At 41.7% G+C, this 24,225-nt stretch overlaps 1 long non-coding RNA gene across 2 annotated transcripts in view; it reads left to right on the forward strand.

Moving 5' to 3' along the window:
* The window catches only part of LOC140196659 (uncharacterized), a 54,261-nt gene extending 30,971 nt beyond the window's left edge, over window positions 1–23,290 (forward strand). The window contains exon 3 of one of the 2 annotated variants that reach the window (XR_011885772.1): window positions 23,178–23,290. This is a non-coding gene — a long non-coding RNA (uncharacterized lncRNA). Of the gene's footprint in view, window positions 1–11,555; window positions 11,896–23,177 lie in introns of those variants that run through there. The other variant, XR_011885773.1, reaches the window with a different exon arrangement.
* The last annotated feature ends 935 nt before the right edge of the window (window positions 23,291–24,225 follow it).

Consider the following 24,225-nt stretch of genomic DNA (forward strand, 5'->3'; position numbering starts at 1 on the left):
AGGAAAGTAAGGATAAATCTACAGCTGAATTACACATAAATAAACAATGTAAAGTGCATAAATTAAATATTGTAAGATACAGAATAGATTGACCAGTGACACTTTGATTGCAATACAGTAGAGAATTCAGAAGGCTAATGCATGGGGAAATAAACTGTTTCCAATCTTGAGTGTTCTTGTTTTTATGCATCGGATTCCCCTGCCTGATGGTAGAAAGTCAAAGAAGGTGCTGGATGGATGGGTCGGATCCATGATCAGTTCTCTCCACAGTCTCTGCTGCTCAACAGAAAACAATACAAGTTTGTCCAACTTTTATTTCAGCACCTGCTCTCTAATTCAGGTTACATCTCTTCTGCATCCTTTTCAAGACCTTGACTTCCTTCCTATAATGGGGAAACCAGAACTATGCAATAGTCTAGATGCAGTCTAACTTGAGTTTTATAAAGCTACAGCATTACCTCCTGACTTCTGAACAGTGCATCAACTAATAAAAGCAAGCATGGTATATGCCTTCTTAACCACCCTATCAACCTGTGCAACCACTTTCAGGGAGCTATGAATTTGGACTCCCAAGATCCCTCTACTCATCGACACTGTTTAGGTCTTGACCTGAATGATGTACTGTCTCATTACATTTGGCCTACCAAGGTGCAACACTTCATATATGGCTGAGTTAAGCTCCATTTGCCATTTCTTCATCCATATCTGCAAATGGTCTACATCCCATTGTATTCTTTGCCAGTCTTCTATGGTATCCACAGCAACATCAATCTACGTATCATCTTCAAACCTACTAATCCACTCATCTACATTTTCATCTACATCACTAACAGCAGTGGTCCCAGCACAGGTCCCTGTGGGACACCTGTAATCACAGACCTCCATCTAGGACAGTGGTTCCCAGCCTGGGGTCCATGGACCCCTCGGTTAATGGTAAGGCTCCATGGAATAAAAATGGTTGGGAATCCCTGATCTAGAATAAATTCCTTTGGCAGCTACCCTTTGTCTTCTATGGTCTAGCCAGTTCTGAATCCAAACAGCCAATTCACCATGGATCCCATGTGTCTTCATTTTCTGGACGAGCCTCTCATGAGGGACTTTGTCAAATGCCTCACTATAATCCATGTAAACAACATCCACAGCACTGCATTCATTAATCACTCTCATCACCTCATTAAAAAACTCAATCAAGTTAGTAAGAAATGATTTGCCCTGCACAAAGCCAAGCTCTCCTTAATTAGACCATAATTTTCCAAATGCTCAGAGTCCTATCCCAGTAACTTCCCTACCACTGACATGAGACTCACAGGTCTATAGATTCAAGGATTATCCCTTGCTTCCTTCTTGAGTGATGGAACAACATTAGCTACTCGCCAGTTCTGTGGGACCTCACCTGTGATTAGAGAAGGCACAAAAATACTAGTCAAGGCCCCAGCAACATCTTCTCTTGTCTCTCTCAATAACCAGAGCTATATCCCATTAGGCCCTGGGACCTATCTACCTTAAAAGATCCAATGTCCTAGCATATCAAAAAGATCAGCACTGATCTCCCTATCCTCCACATCCTTCTTCTTGGTAAATACTGATGTAAAGTACTCATTAAAGAACTCACCCACATCCTCTGCATCCAAGCAAGTGCCCCCCCTCCCACCTTTTATTCTTGTGGTCCTACCCTTTCCCCAGTTATCCTTTTGCTCTTGATGTATGTATAGAATGCCTAGGGATTCTCTTTAATCTTACTTGCAATGACTTTCATGACTGCGCCTGGCTTTCCTAATTCCTTTCTTGAGTTCTTTTGTGTCTTCTTTATAAACGCCAAGGGCAGTGTTTGATTCTAGCATCCTAAGCTTTGCATACTTTTCCTTTTTCTTCTTGACTGAATTCATCAGCTCTCTTGATATCCAAAGTTCTCTTACATTGCCATCCTTATCCTTCCTTCTGACTGGAACATACCTGTACTGTTCTCTGTACAGTTGGTCTTGAAACACACTCCACATGTCAGATGTGGACTTCCCAAAAACAGCTGTTCCCAATTAACTCTCCCTAGTTCCTGCCTAATGCTCTCATAATTTGCCCCGCTGTAGTTCAATACTCTCTTCTAAAATCCATACTTACTTATAGTTATCTTAAAACTTAACAAGTTGTGGTCACTGTTCCCTAACTGCTCACCCAGTGAAACATCAGTCACCTAGCCTGGCTCATTACCCAACACCAAGTCCAGTACAGCCCCTCATCTTATTGAACTATACATGTTGATTTAAAAAACCCTCCAGGTTGCATCTAACAGATTCTACCCCATCTAAACCTGTTGCACTAAGAATGTCCCAGCTTATATTAGGGAAGTTGAAGACCCCATGACAACAACTTTATTGTTTTTACATCTTTCCCTAATCTGCCTGCATAACTGTTCCTCAATGTCCTGGTTGGGAAGCTGAAAAGTCAGAAAGCAGACATTTCACCTGGACCTAACTGACTACAGATCTGAAAGATGTAGCTGAAAAGATTGTGGAGACATTAATAGTGATCTTTCAAGAATCAGTTCAGTCAGAAGCACAATATAAATGCTGGAAATTCAAAGTGCCAATGTTTCAGGCCTGAAACGTCAGCTCTTTATTCCTCCCCATAGATGCTGCCTGACCTGCTGAGTTCCTGCAGCATTTTGTGTGTGTTACTATCAATAAAGTCAGGAATTGTTCCAGAGGACTGGAAAACTGCAAGTGTTGCTTCACACTTCAAGAAGGAAGGGAGGCAAAAGACAGAAAGTTATAGCCCAGTTAACTTGACTTCAGTGGTGAGGAATAGGTTTTGGGGTACTTGGATAAAATAGGCCAAAGTCAGCATGGTTTCCTTCAGGGGAAATTCTGTCTGACAAATCTGTTGGAATTCTTTCAGGAAGTATTAGGCCGGATGAACAAAGGAGAGTCAGTGGATGTTGCTCACTTGGATGTTCAGAAGGCCTTTGACAAGGTGCCATGTATGAGGCTGCTAAACACAATACCGGTCGAGCACCCCTTTTCTGAAAATACGAAAACCTCCAAAATCTGGTATTTTTTTGGGTGCTGATATGATGGCACAAATGGTAAATTTCACAAGGCACTGGGAAGGTTCCCAAGCAATGCACAGGTCTCTGCACCACAGACAGTTCTGAGAAGTGACCTCACAGACCCTGAGTGGGGCCCTGTTGGCACCAATTTGTTTTCAGCTGTCATAGCTAGACCTTTGTGCATTACTCACAGTATTTACCATGTGTTTTGTGCTTATTCTCTGCCTTATGCTATGAATATATTGTTGAAAGTGTCAAAAAGGCCTGCAATTATCCCATGGGTAATAGTGAAAAGAAAAAGAGGAAGCATTTCTGTTTATGTATAACACAGAAAATGCAGTTGTTGGAACTTGACAGCAATGTAAGTGTGAAGTATCTGACAGAGGAGCATTGAGTTGGAACAGCCAACATCTACAACCTGAAGAAACAGAAGGACATAGAAACACAGAAAATAGGTGCAGGAGTAGGCCGTTTGGCCCTTTGAGCCTGCACCACCATTTATTATGATCATGGCTGATCATCCAACTCAGAACCCTGCCCCAGCCTTCCCTCCATACCCCCTGATCCCCATAGCCACAAGGGCCCAATCTAACTCCCTCTTAAATATAGCCAATGAACTGGCCTCAACTGTTTCCTGTGGCAGAGAATTCCACAGATTCACCACTCTCTGTGTGAAGAAGTTTTTCCTAATCTCGGTCCTAAAAGGCTTCCCCTTTATCCTCAAACTGTGACCCCTCGTTCTGGACTTCCCCAACATCGGGAACAATCTTCCTGCATCTAGCCTGTCCAATCCCTTTAGGATTTTATACGTTTCAATCAGATCCCCCCTCAGTCTTCTAAATTCCAATGAGTACAAGCCCAGTTCATCCAGTCTTTCTTCATATGAAAGTCCTGCCATCCCAGGAATCAATCTGGTGAACCTTCTTTGTACTCCCTCTATGGCAAGGATGTCTTTCCTCAGATTAGGGGACCAAAACTGCACACAATACTCCAGGTGTGGTCTCACCAAGGCCTTGTACAACTGCAGTAGTACCTCCCTGCTCCTGTACTCGAATCCTCTCTCTATAAATGCCAGCATACCATTCGCCTTTTTCACCGCCTGCTGTACCTGCATGCCCACTTTCAATGACTGGTGTATAATGACACCCAGGTCTCATTGCACCTCCCCTTTTCCTAATCGGCCACCATTCAGATAATAATCTGTTTTCCTATTTTTGCCACCAAAGTGGATAACTTCACATTTATCCACATTAAATTGCATCTGCCATGAATTTGCCCACTCACCCAACCTATCCAAGTCACTCTGCATCCTCTTAGCATCCTCCTCACAGCTAACACTGCCACCCAGCTTCGTGTCCTCCGCAAACTTGGAGATGCTGCATTTAATTCCCTCATCCAAGTCATTAATATATATTGTAAACAACTGGGGTCCCAGCACTGAGCCTTGCGGTACCCCACTAGTCACTGCCTGCCATTCTGAAAAGGTCTCGTTTATTCCCACTCTTTGCTTCCTGTCTGCTAACCAATTCTCTATCCACATCAATACCTTACCCCCAATACCGTGTGCTTTAAGTTTGCACACTAATCTCCTGTGTGGGACCTTGTCAAAAGCCTTTTGAAAATCCAAATATACCACATCCACTGGTTCTCCCCTATCCACTCTACTAGTTACATCCTCAAAAAATTCTATGAGATTTGTCAGACATGATTTTCCTTTCACAAATCCATACTGACTTTGTCCGATGATTTCACCGCTTTCCAAATGTGCTGTTATCACATCTTTGATAACTGACTCCAGCAGTTTCCCCACCACCGACGTTAGGCTAACCGGTCTATAGTTCCCTGGTTTCTCTCTCCCTCCTTTTTTAAAAAGTGGGGTTACATTAGCCACCCTCCAATCCTCAGGAACTAGTCCAGAATCTAACGAGTTTTGAAAAAAGGACAAACTGTTAAAGTTCTATGCTGAAAGTAATGAATAGAAGTTAATGAAAAATAGAAAAAACACTGCACAAAGCAAAAAATAGTTATTTCAGTCGTGTATTGAAAGAGTGGATTCGTCAGCATCAAAGTGAACATATGCTGCTTAATGGTAGGCTGATCATGAAACAAGCAAAGATCTATCATGACAAACTAAAAATTGAAGGTACTTGTGAATATTCAGCAGGCTGGTTGCAGAAACTTAAGAAAAGGCACGGCATTATTTTTTAAAAAGATTGGTGATAAAGCATCCGCTGATCACGAAACAGCAAGAGAAATTGAAAAGCATGAGCAGCGTGCATTCATAACAGAACAAGAAATCATGTCAGTTTATAAATTCAAAGAAAGACTGCTATGACAGAAACCATTGTTGATGAGGCAGACGACACTGGAAGAAACATTTTTAAAAGTCATCCAGCACAGTGCCTTCTCATCTCAATAGCTTCCACTTCCAGGTCCCTCAATTGCTTCTGATATTCTCCTCACAATGATGTCATTGATGATGTACCCTCTCCTTCAAGTTTCTCAGATCTGATGTAGTGTTTGGTGCTGCATCTATCTTCTTTTTCAGTGAAGATCATCACATTTTTCTTTGGTAATTACAAAACATATTATTTTTGCATGCAATCTGAATTTCATCTCTACCTAAAATCCTGTGTTTGTGTGTAAAATGACCAGCATCATTATTGCGTCAAAAATAAAATGTTGACTTTTTCAGTTTTTATTACATTTACTTGCAATAAATTCAATCTTTTGTTTTTATACCTTACATAAAACCTAAAAAAGGAAAATACAAATATAGTCTACTGTAATCTTTTAATCAAAACACAGCATTGTAGGTGGAGACCTGATTCCGGTAATCTCCCGATGCTGCTGTGATGCTTTTGTTACCCTGCACACATTCTATTTTCATTCTATTAATGGTATATAATAATTTGTACTGTTATGTACATATGTGTGGATGAACAAGTTTAAGACAAAGACTGCTTAACTATAGCACATAAATTCAGAGTTGGGAATGATGGCGATCTCAAACAGCAGCTGACTGTCCACCTAGGTAGCCAAGGTAATAATAGTTTACTTTTATAATGGTTCAATGTGCACATTATTTTTTCATGCACAAAATTATTAGAAATATTATATAAAACTTCCTTCAGGGTATACATATAAGCTGTACATGTAATGTAAATTGTGCTAAGACTTGGGTCCCATTCTGAAGCTATATCATTATATAGATGCAATATTCCAAAAGTTGAAAAATTCTGAAATTTAAAACACCTTTGGCCACATGCATTTCATAAAAGGGGTGCTCAACTTGTAATAGCCTGTGGCATAGCAGGACAGGTTGAGAATAAAGGGGGTCTTTTATGGTTGGCTGCCGGTGACTAGTGGTGTTCCACAGGAATCAATGTTGGGACTGCTTCTTATCACTAACGTGATTGCATCGATGATTTGAATTGTGGAATTGATGGTTTTGTGGTCAAGTTTACAGATGATACAAAGATAGGTGGAGGAGCAGGTGGTTTTAAGGGAGCAGGGAGTCTGCAGAAGAATTTGGATACCTCGGAGGAATGGGCACAGATGTGGCAGGTGGAATACAGCATACAGAAGTATATGGTCATGCACTTTGGTTTAAAGAATAAAGGCGTAGACTATTTTCTAAATGGGGAGAGATTTCAGGAATCAGAGGTGCAAAGTGACTTGGGAGTCCAAGTGTAGAATTCCCTAAAAAATATGTCAGTAATGAGGAAGGTAAATGTAATGTTAGCATTCATTTCGAGAGAACTAGAATATATAAGCAAGGATGTAAATCTGAGGCTTTATAAGGCATTGAGTACTTGGAGTACTGTGAGCAGTTTTTGGCCCCGTATCTAAGGAAAGATGGGCATTGAAGAGGGTCCAGAGGAAGTTAATGAGAATGATTCTGGGAATGGAAGTGTTAACGTATGAGGGAGTGTTTAATGGCTCTGGGCCTGTACTCTGTGGCGTTTTAGAAGGACAAGAGGGGATCTCATTGAAACCTGCCAAATATTTAAATACTTGGACAGAGTGGAGGTGGAGAGGATGTTTCCTTTCTTGAGTGAGTCTAGGATCAGAGGGCACAAACTCAGAATAAAAAGACATTGCTTTAGAACAGAGGTGAGGGAGCATTTCTTCAGCCATAAAAAAATCTGTAGAATTCATTGCCACAGATAGCTATGGAGACCAAGTCATTTGGTATATTTAAAACAGAGGTTGATTAGTAAGGGTGTCAAAGGTTATGGGGAGAAGCAGGAGAACGCTACTGAGAGGGGATAAGAATCAGCCATAATCAAATGGTTGAGCAGGTTCGATGGGCCAAATCGCCAAATTCTCCTCCATGTGAGGGTAAGAATAGGATGCTCTGGAGGATGAACAAGTGGCTGAGGAACTGGTGTAGGGGGCAGGGTTTCAGATTTCAGGATCATTGGGACCTCTTCTGGGGCAGGTGGGACCTGTACAAGAGAGACAGGTTACACTTGAACTACAAGGGGACCAATATCCTTTCAGGGATGTTTATTAGTGCTATTGGGGAAGCTTTAAACTAGATTTGCAGGGGGATGGGAACCAGGGTGCCAGAGCTGACAGTGTGGCTGAGGTGAAAATAAATGATGTTAAAAGTTCAAGCAAAGCCGCAAATAGAAAGGTTGTGAGTGGTGGTAAAAATCTTCTGAGGTGTATATATTTCAATGCTAGGAGTATCGCGGGAAAGGCGGATGAGTTGAGGGCATGGATTGACATGTGGAATTATGACGTTATAGCAATTAGTGAAACTTGGCTACAGGAGGGGCAGGACTGGCAGCTTAATATTCCAGGGTTCCGATGTTTCAGATGTGATAGAGGCAGAGGAATGAAAGGTGGAGGTTAGCATTGCTTGTTAGGGAAAATATTACAGCAGTGCTCAGGCAGGACAGATTAAGGGCTTGTCTACTGAGTCCTTATGGGTGGAGCTGAGAAACAGGAAAGGTATGGCCACATTAGTGGGGCTGTATTATAGACCACCCAATAGTCAGCGAGAATTGGAGGAGCAAATCTGCAGAGAGATAGCAGGCAACTGCAGGAAACATAAAGTTGTGGTGGTAGGGCATTTTAATTTTCCATATATGGGGACTCCCATACTGTTAGGGGTCTAGATGGTTTAGAGTTTATAAAATGTGTTCAGGAAAGTTTTCTAAATCAATATATATAGAGGTACCCACTAGAGGGGATGCAATATTGGATCTCCTGTTAGGAAACGAGTTAGGACAAGTGACGGAAGTGTGTGTAGGGGAGCACTTTGTTCCAGTGATCATAACACCATTAGTTTCAACTTGATCATGGACAAGGACAGATCTGGTCCTAGGGTTGAGGTTCTGAACTGGAAGAAGGCCAAATTTGAAGAAATGAGAAAGGATCTAAAAAGCGTGGATTGGGACAGTTTGTTCTCTGGCAAGGATGTGATCTGCAAGTGGGAAGCCTTCAAAGGAGAAATTTTGAGAGTGCAGAGCTTATATGTTCCTGTCAGAATTAAAGGCAAAGTGAATAGGAATAAGGAACCTTGGTTCTCAAGGGATATTGCAACTCTGATAAAGAAGAAGAGAGAGTTGTATGACATGTATAGGAAACAGGGAGTAAATAAGGTGCTTGAGGAGTATAAAAAGTGCAAGAAAATACTTAAGAAAGAAATCAGGAGGGCTAAAAGAAGATATGAGGTTGCCTTGGCAGTCAAAGTGAAGGATAATCCAAGGAGCTTTTACAGGTATATTAAGAGTAAAAGGATTGTAAGGGATAAAGTTGGTCCTCTTGAAGATCAGAGCGGTCGGCTATGTGCGGAACCAAAAGAAATGGGGGAGATCTTAAATGAGTTTTTTGCGTCTGTATTTACTTTGTACTAAGGAAGCTGGCATGAAGTCTACGGAATTAAGGGAAACAAGTAGTGAGATCATGGAAACTGTACAGATTGAAAAGGAGGAGGTGCTTGCTATCTTGAGGCAAATTAAAGTGGATAAATCCCCAGGACCTGACAGGGTATTCCCTCGGACCTTGAAGGAGACTAGTGCTGAAATTGCAGGGGCCCTGGCAGATATATTTAAAATGTCGGTGTCTACGGGTGAGGTGCTGGAGGATTGGAGAGTGGCTTATGTTGGTCTGTTGTTTAAAAAAGGATCGAAAAGTAATCCGGGAAATTATAGGCCGGTAAGTTTGACGTCGGTAGTGGGTAAGTTATTGGAGGGAGTACTGTACTGACAGACAGAATCTACAAGCATTTGGATAGACAGGGACTTATTAGGGAGAGTCATTGTGGCATTGTGCGTGGTAGGTCATGTTTGACCAATCTATTGGAGTTTTTCGAGGAGGTTACCAGGAAAGTGGATGAAGGGAAGGCAGTGGATGTTGTCTACATGGACTTCAGTAAGGCCTTTGACAAGGTCCCGCATGGGAGATTAGTTAGGAAATTTCAGTCGCTAGGTGTACATGGAGAGGTGGTAAATTGGATTAGACATTGGCTCAATGGAAGAAGCCAAAGAGTGGTAGTAGAGAATTGCTTCTCAGAGTGGAGGCCTGTGACTAGTGGTGTGCCACAGGGATCAGTGCTAAGTCCATTGTTATTTGTCATCTATATCAATGATCTGGATGATAACGTGGTAAATTGGATCAGCAAATTTGCTGATGATACAAAGATTGGAGGTGTAGTGGACAGTGAGGAAGGTTTTCAGAGCCTGCAGAGGGACTTGGACCAGCTGGAAAAATGGGCTGAAAAATGGCAGATGGAGTTTAATACAGACAAGTGTGAGGTATTGCACTTTGGAAGAACAAGTCAAGGTAGAACATATGGTAAGGCACTGAGGAGTGCAGTAGAACAGAGGGACCTGGGAATACAGATACAAAATTCCCTAAAAGTGGTGTCACAGGTAGATAGGGTCGTAAGGAGAACTTTTGGTACATTGGCCTTTATTAATCAAAGTATTGAGTATAAGAGCTGGAATGTTATGACGAGGTTGTATAAGGCATTGGTGAGGCCGAATCTGGAGTATTGTGTTCAGTTTTGGTCACCAAATTACAGGAAGGATATTAATAAGGTTGAAAGAGTGCAGAGAAGGTTTACAAGGATGATGCCGGAACTTGAGAAACTCAGTTACAGAGAAAGGTTGAGTAGGTTAGGACTTTATTCCCTGGAGCGTAGAAGAATGAGGGGAGATTTGATAGAGGTATATAAAATTATGATGGGTATAGATAGAGTGAATGCAAGCAGGCTTTTTCCACTGAGGCAAGGGGAGAAAAAAAACAGAGGACATGGGTTAAGGGTGAGGGGGGGGGAAGTTTATAGGGAACATTGGGGTGGCTTCCTCACACAGAGAGTGGTGGGAGTATGGAATGAGCTGCTAGACGAAGTGGTAAATGCGGGTTCTTTTTTAACATTTAAGAATAAATTGGACAGATACATGGATGGGAGATGTATGGAGGGATATGGTCCGTGTGCAGGTCAGTGGGACTAGGCAGAAAATAGTTCGGCACAGCCAAGAAGGGCCAAAAGGCCTGTTTCTATGCTGTAGTTTTTCTATGGTTTCTATGTCTTATGGTCGTATTGGTCCAGCATGAGAAGTGTGTTGGTGATGGACACTGGGCAGATAGAGTCGGTGGAGGAGGGAAAAATTAACACCTTGATTGTTGCTGTGATGGAGGCGGAGGGTTGGGAGTAGGAAAGCATGGGTAGATCAGGAACACAGAGTAAGGGATGAGGGGAGCAGGTTACCTGAATCTGGAGAATTTAATTGTTCACGCCATCAGAGTTTAGACTGCCCAGTGGGGGGCGGGGTGTGGTGGGGGTATATGAGGCACTATTTCTCTAGTTTGCATTTGGCCTTAACCTGGCAGTGGGGGAGGCAGAGATCAGACAGGTCAGATTGGGAGTGGGGAGGGGAATTAAAATTGTTTGCAACCAGGAGTGCACAAGTGCCAGACATGCAACTACACTGTATACAATGTAATGGCTTCAGTTAATGCCTGCTGTTTGCAGCAGAGGATGTGCATGTACTGTATGATGGAAGGTTTTATATTTTGTTTTAGAGAAAACGAGTTATAATGTGGGGTGGGACCTAGTATTTGAAAGTCTTGTTCTCTGATTTGAAAGAGCTGTCATACTAAACACAAATCAGAGAAAAGTGACCAGTAGCAATTGCTGAAGATCAGATTAATCAGTTTATATTTTACCATATTCTCCATGGAAAGTAAGGCCGGGCAATGCGTAGGATTCAATTCTGCCAGTTTCTTTATAAAGAGGTGGGAGGACTCCTTAAATTAAACGATTTCTTTTGACTTATGATGCAGTTTTTTTCTTATAACTTTCAGTTGTTTTCCCATGATCTTTGTACCATGTTTCTGTAATTGACATTTAAAATATGGCATAATGGGTCAAAGACCTGTAGATGTAAATCAGCCTGATTAAGACTAGTATCTCAAGCTGATGTGTTTAAAATTTGAAGATCCTCAATTAAAATGTTAAAATTATCCATAGTCCAACCATCCCTTTTTTTAGGGGAGAGGAAGAAGATGGCGGCGCGACACAGCGCACGCGGCCGCTCTGAATTGATATCATATTTGTGAACTAGGATACCGTACACAACCCTGATTTGATGGAGATAGCCGTGAGAAGCACGGAGGAACATCTGGAGAAATTTCTGAAATGCCTGCTTCGCTGCTGCTGCTACTGTGCGATCGAGAATCTCCGGAGGGGAAGGCCCCAATTCCTCGGCTTTGCCTATTGCCTGTTGTCAGGGCTGGGGTCGAAGCGCTCGGCAGAGATGGTGCTCGGTGCTCGGTGTCAGAGAGCTGGTCGGAGGCTCAAAGTTTTCGGAGGGACTCGGAATCGGACTGTGGTCGGGGTGCTTCCAGGATGCTGCATTGGCAAGTTTGCGGCGCTGGAAGCTTCCTTCAACCGATTGCGTGAGATGATGGGACTTTCGAGAGACTTTGAGACTTTATACCGTGCCCATGGTCTGGTCTTCTATCAAATTACGATATTGCTTGCACTGTTGTAACTATATGCTATAATTATATGGTTTTTGTCAGTTTTTTTAGTCTTGGTTTGTCTTATGTTTCTGTGATATAATTCTGGAGGAACAAATTGTGTCATTTCTTAATGCATGCTTTACTAAATGACAATAGAAGAGGATTGCGTGTCCTCATAATCTAAATCTAAAAAGGTTAAAATATCAAATTCAGAATTAAAAAGTAGTTGAACTCAACCAGAGCTATTTTTATTCACTCAGATCTTCAATATCCTCATTTGCCTCAAAGCCCTTAGGTGGATATGCCTTAAAAGCTCAAAGACCTAAAAATCTCTCAATTAAAATTTTCATCCTTAGGAGTTTGTGTTCCAAAGTTATAGCCAATTTAACTGGGTTTAAGGCAGCCTGTCCACAGTGAGTGCATTTATTGGAAAAAGCTCATATGGAGACTTCTTCAGGAGTATTGTTTACTCAGGAGCAACCCTCTCTGGATAAGAATGCTCCACAGGGAGACCACCCACAAACATTTTCTTATGATTAGTCTATTTATTGTTCTCACCTAGTAACTTTTTTGCTGGTTCAGTAAGCTGGCCAGATGATTGCCAAGAAGAAACCATAAGGGGGTGAGACTGTACAAAGAGCAATGAAATGATAATAAGTTTGCCAGCTAACATCAGACCATGTACAACCATTCAGCAAGAACACTGCTTTCTGTGGAAACAAAAACTGCATTACCAGGAATGTATCTAGCTGTGGCAGTAGTGAGGTTTGCATCAATTTTGATTTACAAGGTAATTGTCTTTTGTTATTCACAGTAGACCTGTCACTGGCTGTCAAAAATGCACCATTCCGACAGTGATATTGGCAGGAATAAACATCCTGAATTTACAGAAAAGAGACTGCACCTGCTGGAAATTGGAACAAGAACAACCTCCTCATGTACTTCTTGACCCGCTGAGTTCTTCCAGAGTTCTATTTTTCATCCTGAACTAAAAGAATGCTGAGTCAATTTTTAGAGCTTTCATTAATTTTCTATCATTTATTTTCAGATGCATTAAATAATTGACAGATTCATTGTTTAACATTGCAAACAATTTCATCCAGGCAGGAAACTGAAATTATCCAATGTGACAGTCCCAGAAACAACAAAGAAATGAGCAAACAGCTAATCGGCATTTGGTGGTGTTGGCTGAGGGATCCGTTCTGGGCTGGAAACCAGGATAACTTTTATGCTTTTCTTTGGATAATGGTGTGTGATCTTTTAAATCCATCTGAGTAAGCAGATTGGCCTTAGTTCAATATCACATCTAAAATATGACAAATCCAACAATACAGACATCTCTTGAAACATCACTGAAATGTCACCCTGCATTAAGTGGTGAAGGGCTGAAGCAGGCTGTGAACTCAGCATCTGCTGACTCAGATGCCAAAGGGCTTCCACTAAGCCCTAGCTGACTGGGAGCTTTGTAAACTTTTGAATACACAAAAGGGATTGCAGATGATGAAGGGGTAAATTACCAATATATTGGTCAGATGTAAAAATCAGGAAGCAATTTACTGCTTTATAGCTGTTGCGGCTTGTCTGTTGCTGTTCTTGTCATGGGGATTGGTAGTCGGACAATTGCTGTCTTTGCTTCTAATTCATGAAATTTCAATTGCCCTCTTGCTATTTCAAGAGAGAAGTCAAGAGTAGCACCTCTTTGTCTTGCTCTTTCATCCTGTGAGGTGCATTAGTATTGAGGACTCACTGGCTTAATGATATAATTCCTGCATCCAATCCAGAAGAATTTTAAATGTAAGACCCACTCCAGAAATTTTCACTAAACTGAATTGCTGGATCGATGTATATTGGGTTTACTAGTATTTGATGGCTGTGGATGGTTCCACCAGTATTTCACACAGTGGAGGTACTTAGGACTCTTTGGTTTTCATTGCCCTGGAAAGGTAATCAGAAATTAAATCAATGAGAAACTATCTCTGCCTACTAAATACTCAATCATGCCTAGTGCACCTTTAAGTATAAACTGTTAGATCAATTTTTGGGGTTTAGCACATGTAGCAATTAGCTCAACCAACTTCGGCCACTAGCCTTCAGATTCAAATTGCATTGAAGATTAAATTTAAAATGCAGACCAGACAGAGCAGGAAACAGGCACTTAACTGATTGTCTACACAAAATACTCTGCAGATGCTGGGGTCAAAGCAACACACACAACACGCTGGAGGAACTCAGCAGGTCGGGCAGCATCCGTGGAAACGATCAGTCAACGTTTTGGGCCGGCACCCTTCGTCAGGACTGAAGAGGGAGGAGGCAGGGGCCCTATAAAGAAGGTGGGGGGAGGGTGGGAGGGAGAAGACTGGTAGGTTCCAGGTGAAAAACCAGTAAGGGGAAAGATAAAGGGGTGGGGGAGGGGAAGCAGGGAGGTGATAGGCAGGAAAGGTGAAGAAGGAATAGAGGAAAGCACAATGGGTAGTAAGTAGAAGGAGGTGGAACTATGAGGGAGGTGATAGGCAGCTGGGGGAGGGGGCAGAGTGAAATAGGGATAGGGGAAAGGAGGGGGAGAGAATTACCGAAAGTTGGAGAATTCTATGTTCATACCAAGGGGCTGGAGACTACCTAGACGGTATATGAGGTATTGCTCCTCCAACCTGAGTTTAGCTTCATCATGGCAGTAGAGGAGGCCATGTATAGACATATCTGAATGGGAATGTGAAGCAGAGTTGAAGTGGGTGGCAACCGGAAGATCCTGTCTGTTGTGGCGGACGGAGCAGAGGTGCTCGATGAAGCAGTCCCCCAATCTGTGTCGGGTTTCACCGATGTAGAGGAGGCCGCACCGGGAGCACCAGATGCAATAGATGACCCCAACAGACTCACAAGTGAAGTGTTGCCTCACCTGGAAGGACTGTTTGGGGCCCTAAATGGTGGCAAGAGAGGAGGTGTAAGGACAGGTGTAGCACTTATGCTTACAGGGATAAGTGCTGGGTGGGAGATCTGTGGGGAGGGACGTGTGGATCAGGGAGTCACAGAGGGACCGATCCCTACGGAAAGTGGAGAGGGGTGGAGGGGGAAAGGTGTGCTTAGTGGTGGGGTCCTGTTGAAGGTGGCGGAAGTTGCGGAGTATAATGTGCTGGATCCGAAGGCTGGTGGGGTGGTAGGTGAGGACAAGGGGAACTCTGTTCCTGTTGTGGTGGCGGGAGGATGGGGTGAGGGCCGAAGTGCGGGAAATGGAGGAGATGCGGGTGAGGGCATCATTGATGATGGCAGAAGGGAAACAATGATCCTTAAAGAAAAAGGACATTTGAGATGTCCTGGAACGGCAAGCCTCGTCCTGGGAGCGGATGCAGTGGAGACGGAGGAACTGGGAATAGGGAATGGCATTTTTGCATTTGGCAGGGTGGGAAGAGGTATAGTTGAGGTAGTTATGAGAGTCAGTGGGCTTGTAGAAGATGTCAGTGGACAGTCTGTCTCCAGAGATGGAGACTGAGAGATCGAGAAAGGGGAGAGAAGTGTCCGAGATAGACCAAGTGAATTTGAGGGCTGGGTGGAAGTTTGAAGTAAAGTCGATGAAATTGACGAGCTCAACATGGGTGCAGGAAGCAGCACCAATGTAGCGAAGGAAAAGTTGGGGAGCAGTACCAGAATAGGTTTGGAGCACAGGCTGTTCCACATAACCAACAAAGAGGCAGGCATAGCTGGGGCCCATGCGAGTGCCCATAGCTACACCCTTGGTCTGAAGAAAGTGGGAAGAGCCAAAAGAGAAGTTATTAAGTGTGAGTACCAGTTCTGCCAACCGGAGGAGGGTAGTGGTGGTGGGGAACTGGTGAGGTCTATTGTCCAGAAAGTAGCGGAGGGCTTTGAGGCCTTCTTGATGGGGAATGGAGGTGTATAAGGATTGGACATCCATAGTGAAAATGAAGCAGTCACGACCGGGGAACTGGAAGTTATTGAAGAGGTGGAGGGCATGGGATGTATCCCGGATGTAGGTGGGGAGGGACTGAACTATGGGTGACAAAATGGAGTCCAGGTAGGCAGATACAAGTTCGGTGGGATAGGAGCAGGCAGAAACTATGGGTCTCCTGGGACAGTCAGGCTTGTGGATCTTGGGGAGGAGATAAAACCGAGCAGTGCGGGGTGTGGGAATTATGAGTTTAGTGGCTGAGGATGGAAGGTCTCCGGAGTTGATAAGGGCGGTGATGGTATGGGAGACAACAGTTTGATGTTTTTTGGTGTGGTCCTGTTCCAGGGGTAAGTAAGAGGAGGTATCAGAGAGCTGCCGTTTGGCCTCAGTGAGGTAGAGGTCCGTCCGCCAGACTACTACGGCACCACCTTTGTCAGTGGGTTTGATGGTGAGGTTGGGATTAGTGTGGAGAGAGTGGAGGGCAGTGCGTTCAGAGGGAGTGAGGTTGGAACAGGAGAGAGGAGTGGTGAAGTTGAGATGGTTGATGTCTCGGCGACAGTCAGAGATGAAAAGATCGAGTGCAGGTAGAAGGCCCGGGCGGGGTGTCCAGGAGGAGGAGGAGGGTTGAAGAAGGGAGAGGGGGTCATCAGTAGGGGGAGGGGAATCCTTGTCAAAGAAGTAGGCTCAAAGACATCGGCGTTGGAAGAAAAGTTCAGAGTCATGGCGTGCACGGAACTCACTGAGGTGTGGACTGAGGGGGACAAAAGTGAGGCCCTTGCTAAGGACAGAACGTTCTGCCTCAGAGAGGGGAAGGTCAGAGGGGATGGTGAAGACACGACAAGGGTTGGGGCTGGGGTCAGAGGAGGGTAACTGATTGCCTACATATGCATGAATCCAATCAACATCCCACTGCATGGATACAACATTAATTAACACTTATTTTGGGTGTGATAGTGGGAAGATCCAGACAGTTTAGACTAGTACATGTGTAGTTCAAAAAGGTATTGTAAATATGCATTTGTTTGAATTGTCCTGTATTTTCTTTAATCTATGGCATATGAAATGTGTATAGTGCTGGGCACAGGCAGACCATTTTCCCAACTGGAAGGGTCTCTGGTCTCTGTATGATGTGATGACTGCCGCATCTTGTTTTGTCAAATAAAGAGGCTGCTTCATAGCTACCAGTACCTTTCTCTGGTGACTTCATTCATGCAACAATGCAAACCCACCTGCCGGAGGACAGCATACAAAACAGAGCTGGATGGAAAGATTTCTTCATGTATTCCATAGACTAACAAGAAATGACAAAATTAGAACTAAAAGTATCAAATATAAACATGTGGTTTAATTAATTATTTGCTGCAAATGTTTATTCGACATGAAACTTGTCAGTGGACGTCATCATTTCCCAGGATCCTTTAAAATATATTCCACAAAGTTGGAATACAACAAAATCTGGATTGAAATTGATAATTCAGCATAATAATCAATAAAAATGCTCTGTTTTCATAAGTATATTGATCCATTTTAAAAGTCTCAGAAAGGAGTAAGAATCTGCTGGAGGAATTTAACAGGTTCAGCAGCATTAATGGGAGGAAATATTTCAGACTCAAACCCTGCATTAGGCCTGCAGAAGGGACAGACAATATGCTGGAGAAACTCAGTGGATCAAGCAACATCTTGGGGGATGGGTGGGAATTTCTTGCCCCTCACAGATGATGCTCAACTCACAGATTTCCTCCAGCTGACTGTCGCTCCAGATTCCACTGCATTCTCTTGTATCTCCAGTACACTGATTCAGGGTTACCATAGTCCCAAAAACCTCATGTTCACATGTGGCAGCCAGCCATATGTGAACATAGTTCAGGTAGTTATTGGACAGAGCAAGGATTGGAGTTAAGAGTTGATACCGATGGAAAGTATGACAGTAATAATGTAGTGAGTGCAAAAATATCAGAAGAGTGATAAGAACAAATATATTGTTATATTTTATATCCTGCAGAGTCATCAAATCCGTACTCCATCCAAATTATAAACATTCTTTGGCAGTTAAGCATCTTATGAGTGATAAATGATGCGTAAGGTATAATAACAGGAAACAGAATGATAGAATGCATAATTCAAATTACTGAAAGAAGGATTATATGGGCAGATAAGATTGTATTCACCTTATTGGAACTCAAGTGGAGAAAAAGGCATTTTTGTTTCATAACACAGACTTCTTTCAAATGTGATTGATATTACGTCAAGATATTTTTTTAAGAGGAGGGAAGAATGCCAACTTGATTAGGAATTGGATCAATTTAAACTATTTAATTGAATTAAAATGGTATCTAATCATTATGAAACTTGACAGCGGTGTGAATAAAAGAAACAAATAGCACCAGTAATTCAGCGAGACAGAATCCTTTGTTTCTTGCACTTATGTATTTATGGTTTAATTCATTTTTTTCTACTTTTCTAGATCAAATGTTGAGATTAACTATGTAATATACAGAAAGATTGTACAATTTTACAAAAACAATTAATCTTAAACCATTACCAATACAGTGGATTCTGGTTAATTGGGCTATTGATTAATTGGGGCAGCTGCTTATTTGGGATAACTGTTAAAGAACAGAAACTAATCAAGAAAATTGCTGTGATTCCCTTTGTTTACTTGGGACAGTATGATATTTAATTGGGGCAGGAGACTGTTGCCGAACCATCTACCAGCCACATAATGCGCGCAGGCTATCTAGCATCAGTCACATGCACTGTGTGGCCGTTGCATATGTCTGTGTTCAAAAACGTTCATTTTTGCCACTGATAGTTGGTGAGAAACAAGCAGTAAGACAATTTAAAATTCTTTTGCTCGCTATGGTTTCAAGCATTCAGGTGCCAGAAATGATCATGAGTGAAAATGAAACTACTTCACTACTTCTCCAGTTAGGAACTATGAAGAATTTGAAGGTATCAGCATTCATCTTGAATGTTACAATAAAAATGAAGATTTGGAGGATGCAATTGTCAATAGTATTGTATAAAGGCAGTCCATTATCTGCACTAGGTGTCTGGGCTAATTTTGTTCATTGTGTACACTGGATGAATTCCTCCATTGATAACTATTAGGAACTAATTCACAGTTTTATAGTTCTGTAATCCTGTTGGTAATGTTCTAATTTGTTCTGTATTTCATTTAAATACATAATTTGTAACTCAGTTTGTCTCTTTTATACCTTTTATTTCCGTAAAAAAGGATGTAGTTCTTTCCTGGTGTATATAACGAATAAATTTTTCTCAGGCGACAAGCAGGTACAGATATCGATTATAACTGGAATTTTGAAGACAAACTCTGCGATCTTCTTCAGGAGTGGTGCCTGGGCTAAGGTACCGGTGACCCCTGTTTCCATCCAGGGGGTCAGTGTGGACATGGTGGAGGATTACAAATACCTGGGGATATGAATTGACAATAAACTGGACTTGCCAAAGAACACTGAGGCTGTCTACAAGAAGGGTCAGAGCCGTCTCTATTTCCTGAGGAGACTGAGGCCCTTTAACATCTGCCGGACGATGCTGAGGATGTTCTACGAGTTTGTGGTGGCCAGTGCTATCATGTTTGCTGTTGTGTGCTGGGGCAGCAGGCTGAGGGTGGCAGACACCAACAGAATCAACAAACTCATTCGTAAGGCCAGTGATGTTGTGGGGATGGAACTGGACTCTGTCACGGTGGTGTCTGAAAAGAGGATGCCGTCTAAGTTGCATGCCATCTTGGTCAATGTCTCCCATCCACTACATAATGTACTGGGTGGGCACAGGAGTACATTCAGCCAGAGGCTTATTCCACCGAGATGCAGCACTGAGCGTCATAGGAAGTCATTCCTGCCTGTGGCCATCAAACTTTACAACTCCTCCTCTGGAGGGTCAGACACCCTGAGCCAATAGGCTGGTCCTGGACTTACTTCATAATTTACTGGCATAATTTACACATTACTATTTAACTATTTATGGTTCTATTACTATTTATTATTTATGGTGCAACAGTAACGAAAACAAATTTCCCCTGGGATTAATAAAGTATGACTATGACTATGACATCCCTCCTGATTGGTTAGTCTTTTTCTAATAGGTTTCCACTCTCCCACCTTGTTTACAATTGAATTCCAGTTCTTACTTAGAGCAATACCTTTGTCTTCATTAAAATTCTTTTCCCCTTGTTTTATTTCAATGGCTTCCTTTACCAGGCATTTCAAAAGCCATGTGTGTCACAGTAGTTTTGTGCTGTCAAAGTTAATTTTATGGCCATTGCGAATGCATTTTTCTACCGCCAATTTCTCCAGTAACCCAAACCGATACACCTCCTGTGCTCCTTGATGTGGGTTTCCACTGTGCCCTGCACAGGGAATCCTGTTAACATCAGCCAACCTCAGTCCCAGGTCATCTTTGACCCACATAATCTGCGACTTAAGCTTCCTTACAGGTTTCTGGATGGTATTGATCTAGTATTTCTTCAGAATCTTGGTGATCCTTCCAGAAACCGTGGAAATATAGGGAAGACAGGTGTTAGTGATGGATTTCTCCTCGTTTTTAGTTTTCCTGGTTTTTCTGTCAGCCCTCTTAAGGGTCTGATTCATTTCCTTCATCTTGTAGCCATTTTGTAGAAACATCATGTGTAATTGTCTGATTTCCATGAAACTTGGGCACCCACTGAATTGGGCCAAAATGTACTGATCCCATTGTGACCCAATTAACCAGAATCCACTGTATATTGAATATGGTGTCATAAATAACCATTATGAACCATTTTATATATATATATATATATATAGATGGTGTCATAATGGTAATTTAACTGGATAAATTATAGAGAGCAAGATTAATAATGCAGAGCTACAAATTCAAATCCTTTTATAGCATCAGGAAGTTTAATTCAGTTATTGAATTAAATCTGGAATAAGAAATCAGTATCAGTAGTGATGGCTCCATAAATACTGTATTATAAAGAACACACACAATTCTCTAATTCTCTAATACCCATTAAGGAAGAATATCCTGCTATTGTTATCCTATTTGACCTACTTTTAACTTCAGATCCGTAACAGCTGCCCTGTGAACTGGCCTCACTTCCCACTTAACTGTGCCTAATCATTATGAAAATCTAAATTAAGCATGAAATTGGAAGGCCACCAGGCACCAGATTTGTAGAAAAGAATAGAATTATATCATCAAACTGTTAAAAGTGTGAAAAGCCCACCAAGTCAATGCTACCTCTCTGCAAGAGTGACCTAGACATTCACATTGATTCCCTGTCTCTCCCTCATCCCTTCAGAACATTTTCTCTCTCTAACCAATTTCCTTTTTGATGCTGACAATTGAACCTGTTCCCAAAATCCTGCTTTCAGGCAGTGAGTTCAGATAATTACTTGTGTGAAAATTTTTATCATACTTGGCTCTTTTGCCGATCACTTTAAATCTATGTTTTCAGGTACTTCTCCCATGCTTTCTGGATCTCTATGATTATTAGCACTTCAGTCAAATCATCTTTCAAGCTGTTCTATGTTCTATGGAAAATTACCTTAATCTACCCTGCCACCTTCGATGATCTGTGGTCACATACATGAGGACCTCTCTGTTTCTGTTGTCCTTTCAGAGGTGTGCTTAGACTTAACAGTCCATAAGTCAATGGATATATGAATGCGCCAGATGTGGGTACCCTGTTGCAAATGACTTGTCTCATCACTCCACAAACTGCATCAGAAAAGAGATGCAAGTCAACATGGAAGGAATGTTGTAACTTACCATTGTTTCCTGGATGGCACATTTCAAATCCACAGATTTTAGCATCTTAAAGGTCAAGGGTAGCTAGTAAAGGGGAACACTACTACTTGTGTGTTCATTTGCAAATATATTGGTCCAGAATCCTGCAATATCCAGATCAACACCATGGGACTGTAACCAGAGAGAGTCTAACAATTAAAAATGCCTTACAACCAGCATTTCAAAACAAGTTTGTGATGGGCAATAATTGGTGGCCTTACCAGAGATACCCACATCCTACGAATGTATGAATTAGGAATGAGTGTAGACAGTTGTGCAGGCTCTCAAACAGGCCAGTACTGAGTTAGTTATTCTCAGTAGAGTCAACCATGGATGATCCAATTCCTCTAGTCCAAATTAAGGAATAGTGGAAGTAGGAAACACAATCACCAAATCCTCAGCATGTTGTTTGTACCTGTGGAAAGAAAAGATGGCTTGCATATCGATGTCTTACCTTTTCAGAGATGCACAAATCTGTGTTGTTAAAGCATGCATGAACATCAAATGAAAAAGATTTTTCAATATGTTCACAGTCATTTTGGCTCATAAAAGGAGAATACTTTCTCAAGCTCAAACGTAATGACTGTGGGTGAAACTGGAACCCAGCAAAATGAAAGTACCCTGAAGGGTAGAAACTAGCTTGAAACTAAACTAAACTAGACTACTATTTTTCTTTCCATCAGTTGAGGAATAGATAGGAATTATTTTATTTCAGGGATCAGTATTGGGATTGATGTCTTACATTACAATAAGATCCTTTTTCAAGTATTCAGAATTTCATGAACAGGTTCCACCTTGTTCATGTTTTGCTATTGTCAATCAATTACTATTCCCTTCCCTTTCTTGATTTCTCTATCTCTAACTCATAGGTTAGGTTAAAGACAAATAATCATTGTAAGCTCATAGACTCCCTCAATTACATTTGCTCCCTGCCCCCCGCTTCCAGTAAAGAATCCAATCCATTCGTCAGTTTCTTCTGCTTCATCATATCTGCTCTGAGACTTCTTGTACTAGTGCTTCTGAGAAGTCTTTCCTAACTGTATTTTAGTTTCCTATATCTATTTTAGTTGATAGGATTTTCAACCATATCTACTTCATTTGCTGTAATTTTGCTTTCACCCTCTCTCCATCTACCCAGAGCAATGACAGGGTTTCCCTTCCACACCACCAGTCCTTACATTCAATGGATCATAACTTCTGTTACCTTCAGTACTATTCCACTACTAGATGCATCTTCCTCTTTTCAATATTCCAACAGGAATTTTTCCTTTACATCTCTCTGGTTCATACTACCATCTCCACACATACCTATTTTCCTTCTCTTTTCATTTCCCATGAAACCAAAGGAGATACAAAACCTAAACCTAACTTTATTTTTCCCTCCACAGACGTTACAAGAGCTCTTAGTGCTTTCAGCACTTAGTAATTTTATGCAATTTTATGTTTCATTCACAGGATGCCTGGCCTGTAAATGTCATTACATTCTACCCAAGAAGGAGAAATTAGTCTGACGTTTTCAGGAAATGCAGGAAACTTGCATTGCTCAGCTAAAACAATGCATATAGATAGATGACACAACTTCAGTAGCTGTTTCAGCCAAGTGTAATGGCACCTCTCCACAATCTAGGTCATTCCATTGACAGAACATGAGGTTTTTCACTAAATGAATAAACAAACTTGCCATTCCAATGCTGTTTGTCTTTTTATTATCATTTTAAAATTATTTTTCCTCTTCATATGCTACCCTTGTAACTAAAACCTTTCACAAATAAAAACAAACTCATTGCCATGTGATGTTTTTTTTTCTCAGGAGGTTGAGAGTTTGACAGAACCCTGACAATCTGCAATGCACTTGGCTCAGGGATACTGATCTGCAGAATCTGCTTGTGCTATTAAATTGCTTCCATACCCAATACCTTCTTGGCCCATTCTAGAAGATGCTTTCTGTGCTCCCAATTGAAGTTACTACATTGATGCAACTCAGCCAAGTTAGATTAATGAAGAATATATTATCAATTGAACCAAAGCTCTGAGTTTTGGTAGTTTTAAGGCTGTGTATTAGCAATCAATAAAGCATTAATGTTGCTTATTAAGCAGAATCATGTCCCAACAGTTGATTTTGCAGAAATCTCTTGGATTGCCAAATTGAGCTGGGTGTTCTGCACATTTTGACTCCATCTGTATTGTACAGATGCAAGGTCTGTACAAGTTGCAGATTTTGGAGTCCAGTTTAATGATTTTCTCCAAAAAGGGAAGGGATGCATTCATTTTCTCCATAAATCATCTATGTTCCTGAATCAAACTCCGGAGAACTATTTGGCTTCCAAGCCTAGTTACTTCCATCTGCCCTTGGAAGAATGTCATTTGACTATTTAGGGAAAAGAATCTGTGAAGTTTTAAGTCTGGGACCCAAAATGGCTTATTTCATTCCTTGTTCTGCTAATCGATTTCAGACCTAAAATGTAAATGATATTGCTTTCCACAGTTGCTGCCTGACTGTTGA

This window comes from Mobula birostris, chromosome 4, assembly GCF_030028105.1.
Source record: "Mobula birostris isolate sMobBir1 chromosome 4, sMobBir1.hap1, whole genome shotgun sequence".
In the NCBI taxonomy this organism is placed as follows: domain Eukaryota; kingdom Metazoa; phylum Chordata; class Chondrichthyes; order Myliobatiformes; family Myliobatidae; genus Mobula; species Mobula birostris.